Source organism: Nannospalax galili, unplaced genomic scaffold (assembly GCF_000622305.1).
Source record: "Nannospalax galili isolate Female #2095 unplaced genomic scaffold, S.galili_v1.0 scaffold636, whole genome shotgun sequence".
Taxonomy (NCBI): domain Eukaryota; kingdom Metazoa; phylum Chordata; class Mammalia; order Rodentia; family Spalacidae; genus Nannospalax; species Nannospalax galili.
Window position 1 is genome coordinate 2,114,343 of NW_008338112.1, and position 6,790 is coordinate 2,121,132.

The window sequence follows — 6,790 nt, forward strand, 5'->3', positions numbered from 1 at the left end:
GAGGTATAGATGCTGCCGGCCTGCAAGCTTTCTATACTGAGACCCTACATCAGCAACTGAGCTCTAGTTTACCCAACTACAAATGAGCCTGTTAGGAACTCAGTGTCTGGTGCTGGAGAGATGGCCCAGCAGTTAAGAGCACTGGCTGCTCTTGCAGAGGACCTGGGTTTGAGTCCCAACACCCACATTGTGGCTGACAGCCATCTATAACTCCAATTCCAAGGGATCCAACACCCTCTTCTGACCTTTGTGGGCATTGCACAACACAGGTACACTTATATACATACAGAGAATACACTCATACACATAAAATAAAAATAATACATAAAATAATTTTTAAAAAGATCTCAGTGTCATGATGCTTTGTGAATAATAATAACAATAACCCTTATAAAGCATTTCTTCCTGTGACCATCAAATAGTATTTATTAAATCTCAGTTATCATTAATGTTGATAGTAAAAAGAATCTCTAATCAAATCCACATGTTCAGTGAAGGAGATATTTTTTGGACAAATTAGTATCTTCATATCACAATTGTAGAAGAATTTTATATGTCAGTTTTCACTTCAGTATAATTGAAACCATTGGGATAAATATATCTGAAAATAGCATCACCTCTTCCTATTGAACTCAGGGGAGTCTTTAGTATTTCTTGTCAGTCTTGTCCCTCTGAATCCCAGGATTCTCTTGGAATCTGTGTAGAAAGGATAATTACAGAAAAGAGCAAAAAAGGCAATAATCCTTGACCCTACACAGTCTCATAAAACCTAAAAGCCAGAAAGGACCTCAGAGAATTTCTGGTCTCATTATGTTACAGATGAAGAAACTGAGGCATGAAGCAATTAAATAGGTTGTCTAACATCAAAATTTAAATCCAGGTCACTAGAATTCTATTACAGTCTCTTTTTGCTTGTCATGGACCTTTTAGTATTTTTTTTATTTATGAATGGTTTATTAATGCTGAATACAACCAAACTTAGAAAGACATTCATTTTATTGTTGTAAATTGAAGAAGGAACAATATAAAACAAAGAACTCAAAACCTTTATTTATAACTGAATTAAAGAACTTCAGAATTGAGACAAATTTAGATTTCATTTAATCAAAATTCTCCATTCTACATCCAGGAGAACCAAGACCCATGGAGACTACATAGTTTACTTCCTAAAGCTTTAAGGTGAGTCATTAGGAAAATTTTCTCTACAACTCAAATTTCTTCTATGTCATGCTACTTTCCAGTAAAATACATTACCATCCTGTTTGTAAAAACAACCCCACACAACCCAATAATACAATGAAAAAGTCAATGTGGTAAAGCACACATAACATAAAATTTACCATCTATCAATTTTAAAGCATCAAGTACATTTCCAATGTTCTGTTGCCATCTAGTTCCAGGATGTTTCCCTCATCCCAAAAGGAAACACCACACCCACTAGGCTGTCAAGCTCTACTGCCTCCTTATTGAAATTCTGCAATCATTAATGTGTTTTCTGTCTTCATACATTTGCCCATTTGGGACATTTCCTATAAATGGAATCATAGAAGTCTGACCTCATAGAAAAGGTCAGTTGGTCTGGTCTGGTATGTCTGCTCTTTTATGATGTTGCAACATGTATCAAAATTTCATTGCACCTTGGGGCTGGAGAGATAACTCAGTGGATTGGTCAATTTAAACGAATAAGTGGATACTGATAGGCTTATGGCTCCAAATGATGAGGTGTCCAGGTCTATATGACTCTAATTAGGTCAAATGAAGGGATCTTGTTGGAATTAAAAATAATAACGTCCTGCAGGAAGTGTGTCATTTTCATTACTTCTCAGTGCCCCAGTTCAGGTCCTTTACAATACTTAGTATCATTTGATGATTCCTCAGTAATTTAGACTTGAAATTGCTGTATAACCAAGTAATTGTTTAAACAAAATACTTGTGCATGGACTTTTCATACAGCAGATGAAATTACATACATCTATATAGATATGTATATACATACATACACACATATATACATATATATATTACATAACCAAAAGGGGGAGGCAACCCCAGTGTAAGCCAGTTGATGAAGGGATAAATATATATATATTGTATCCAGACAATGGAATATGATTTAGCTGTAAGGTGAAATGAAAAAAATTTTTAGAATTTATTTTTATTTTATCTGTATGAGTGTTGGCCCGTGTGCATATATGTATACCACTTGCATGCCTGGTGCCCACAGAGGTCAGAAGGGAGCATCTGATCTCATAGAACTGGAATTACAGACAATTGTAAGCCTCCATATGGGTGCTAGGAACCAAACCCAGGTCCTCTGCAAGAACAGCAAGTGTTCTTAATCACTGAACCTTTGATTTTTTAAAGATAGAAGAAACTAAAGTACATGAAGATAATTTTAGCCTAGGTAAAGAAAAGTCTCATGATTTTCTGGTTGTTAGCATCCAGAAAGATTGGTTCTCAGTTAGTGCTCTAACTATAGAATCAAACTCTATTCCTAGCTACCATGAAGGAGCAATTTAATGACAAGTTATGCTAAAATGGTCATGGTCACTTTGTTTACCCTCAGCGACTGTAGGATGCCAGTTATACCAGCATGCTAATTAATCCCGTGCATCTGGCTAATGCAGTCATGATAATTTATAATCCAAAGCCTTTGGGCACAAAGACCTATTAACATGCTAATATACCTTCTCACTATTCTTTTCAATCAGTAATTATCTATAGACTGAGCCAATGAGAGGCATTTTTTTCCAAGTGATTAGCACCTTGAAAATCATGGCCAGGCTGGTTGCTGATTAACATTCTTTAGTTTTGGCAGTTGGCATTTCTCATTCCAGCAAATTACTCTGATGTGTTCAGTTGGTAGCTTGGGGCCATGAACACTCAAGCCTATTCGACAGTCAATTACTATTTTAAGAGACTAGAATTATAAGCTATTGATATATGAACTTGATTCACTTAACAAAATATTACATCAAAACACTTGTTCCAGTTCTAATAGACAGTTCAAAGATCATTGTAAAAATTTCAATCTGAATGTATATTAGATAATATTACTGAATTAACATTGGTTGTCTTAAATGTGACAACAGCACTATGGTTTAAAAGACTGGTGTTGAAGTATTTAGGGGTGAAATGGCATGATGTCTGCAACTTACATTCGAACGGTTCAGGAACAAATTAGAGAATATAAATAGAAGAGAGAGAGAGAGAAAAATTGTGGTGGAACATTTAAAATATTTTTGTTTCAAATAGATTAATTACTTCATCATGATGAGGGAAGATTTCTACTACAAATATTTACTTCCAGAAAATTATCTGTATAGCAAAACATATATTTTTAAAATGCAGCCATGTGTCCAATGTTTCTTCCTTTTTATTATTTTTTAGGTTAACATGGGTTTTCGTTACAGCATATTCACATGCATATGTCATAATGCTTTGTTCCCATCTGTTCCCACACACATGAACACTGCTGTCCTTCACCCCGTCCAGCTCTGACAGCTTCCCTTTCTTCACCCTCACGGTCACCCTTCTGCTTTCTTATTATGTCCATTCTACTACCAGCTTTAAGATCCCTCTCTCTTAAGAGCTTTGACTACCCTCTATAATTTCTTATTTAGTTTTATGACTTACACACAAACACAATATAAATACACGCATGTGTAATTATAGCTCTAGGTTCTGTTTATAAGAGAAATTATGTGCTACATGACTTTTTGTGTCTGGTTTCTTTCACTTACATATAATGATTTTTATGTCTATCATTTTCCTGAAAATACTATGATTTCATTTTTATTTACAGCTGCATTAAATTCCATTGTGTATAAATTCAACATTTCTATTTATTATTTTTATTTTTATATATCAGTGTAAAGCCCACATGTATGTAAGTGCACCCATATCATGTGATGTCCACAGAGGTCAGAAGAGGACATTGGATTTCCCTGGAACTGGAGTTACAGATGGTTGTTAGTCACCACGTGGGTGCTAGGAACCAAACCAGGGTACTCCAGGAGCAACTAGTAATCTTAACTGCTGAGCCATCTCTCCAGTCCCTGTAATTCCATATTTGCTTTAATCATTTACCTATTAATAAACATCTAGGCCCATTCCGTTTCCTGGCTAGTATGAATACTACAGCAATAAAAATGGATGTCCAAGCATCTCTTTGGTATACTGACTTAGAGTCTTTTGGGCATATACTCAAGAGTGTTATGGCTAGATCATGTATGAGAACTGATTTCCATAAGGCTGTACAAGTTTACAGTCCTGCCACAGGTGAATAAACACTCCCCCTTTTCCACATTTTCACATTTGTTTATTTAGTGATAGTTATTCTAACTGAAGTAAGATGAACTCTCAAATCAGTTTTAATCTGCATACCCCTGAAGGCTTAAGATGTTGAACACTTGCAAGAATTTATTGGCCATTTGGTTTTCTTCTTTTGAGAGGAATCTAGTCAGTTCATTGGCCGATTTACTGAGTGAATGATTTGGGTTTGAGAAGTTTGGTTTTTGTAGTTCTTTTAAAAATCTATCTATTAACTCCATCTGATATGTGCTTGGCAAAGGACTTTTCCTGTTTTATACACTGTCGTTTCATTCTCCTGGTTGTTTCCTTTGCTATGCAAGAGCTTTAGCTTTTATGCAATCTCATTTGTCAATCCTTGGGATTATTTCCTGTGCTACTACTAGAGACACTTTCAGGAAATGTTTGATTATGTCTGTATCTCCAAATGTTTTACTTATGTTTTCCACGAGCACTTCTAAAGTTTCAGGTCTTTGATCCATTTTCAGTTGACTTTTGTGCAGGATGAGATAGACCTAGTTTCATTCTTCTACACATGGAAATTCAGTTTTCCCAGCACCATTTCTTAAAGAGATTATCTTTTCCCCAGTGTATGTTTTCGACATGTTTTTCAAAAATTGGGTGACTGTAATTGTGTGGGATATTTTCAGGGTCCTCTACAGAAGAAAAACCACATATTTATAACTAAAATGTGGAACAAATGTTAATCATTTCTTTTGTCAATATTTACCTTTCTACATCCCTAAATGGAGGAGTTGAAGTTTACAATTTTTAAAGTTTCAAAAATCCTACATACATTTCAATACCTTCTGTATTTTGCTACAAATATCTGTTGTACTCCAGAGGCATCTGAAAAGTGACTCTGCCTAGGATAGGACAAGGTTTCCTCAGTGAAATGCACAGCTCTGGTTCACATTTGTATCTTACCCCAGTTTACAGCAGCTTCAAAAATGTCCTGTGTAGTTGCAAGCGCTTTGGAGGCCACGACCAAGCAGCCTACTCAGCCACTACCAAGACCTGTAGTGCTTTGACTTCAGAATCACCTTCACTTTATTCTGTGCTGCCACTAAAAGTCAAGCAACAACAAACTTATAGATGTGGCTTCACATAACTGCAAACCTAAGTAACTTCAGGCTGTCTTTAAAAATCTCTTCAAATTCAATAGATTTAATTGATTTGAATAAAGTGTTCAAACTGACTGTAGAAGTGAACCTATCCACCACGGAAATGAAAGACATGGACAACATAAGGAAGTGCACACTGAATCATGCCCACAACCCCCAAAGGACTATAATGAGTTCCCATGTTTCCACGTTTCTGTCTAAATTTTTCTGTTGATGTTAAAGATGTAATGCTGAACCAAAGCAACCACTGAATAGTGATTCGAGGAGTAAACATTCATTGAAACATCAGAGCACCACAGTTGACATTTCCATGTACATTATAAATCCTCTTAATGTCTTGCTCTTGACAAGACAAGCACAAGCACAAAGCCAGCTCAGTGCAATGTAATGCAGCTGTTTTGAAAACAGCCCGTTTTTTCATTTAATAGCAAAGTAAGCCAGCTTAGACACTTTCAGGGGACTAAATGTCAGTAAATAAAATGTAAAGTGTCACATTATATATTCAGTCACGTTTGAGGACTCTGGCTTTTTTTCCACTTGTTTTTTTCTGAAGGAAAATGAGAAGTTCTTTGTTTTATATTAAAGGATTAGTTTTAATAATAATGCAAAGCATTTGTAATTGCCTTTATAGAGTGAGGAATTTAGTTTCATCAATGATGCACTGACTCCAAAATCTTTTCCATAGCAACATATTGGCATATGAAATGCTGACACACACATGCACATGCCCCTACAGAGATATACACATATTCTAGACATTCAAGTTTTATTCACATTTTAAGTAGGCATGACATCTCCACCACAAAATAATTAAGCTCATGTTGATAAAACCAAAATACAAAATTATATTAATATCTTATCAACATGTTAACTAAGTAAATGATCTGAAAAAAAATAAAAAACTAGGCCATGAATTTTTTGACCTAATAAAATAATCATTTAACAAAATGAAGGGGGGAAAGTGGTTAGTATATTTTGCTTTGATATTCATGCAAATCTGCATTTCTGAGAGACTTAAAACTTGGTATTTATGATTCTTTTTATCTGGAAATGAGTTTAAAAGAACAATGGTAACTGGAAGGAGGAAGAACATATGAAAATAAAACTGGAAACATGATTTAAAAATTGTGGAACTCTCAGCTATGAAGAGCACTTACTACACTTCTAGAGGAGCAGAGTTTGGTTCTTAGCACCCACTTCTGGTAGCTCACAGCTATCTGTAATGCGAGCTCCAGGGGATCCAGCACCATCTTCTGGCCTCCGTGGAGATACACACACACACACACACACACACACACACACACACACACACACAATTTAAAATAAAATAAATACTTTTTTAAAAAGAAAAAGTA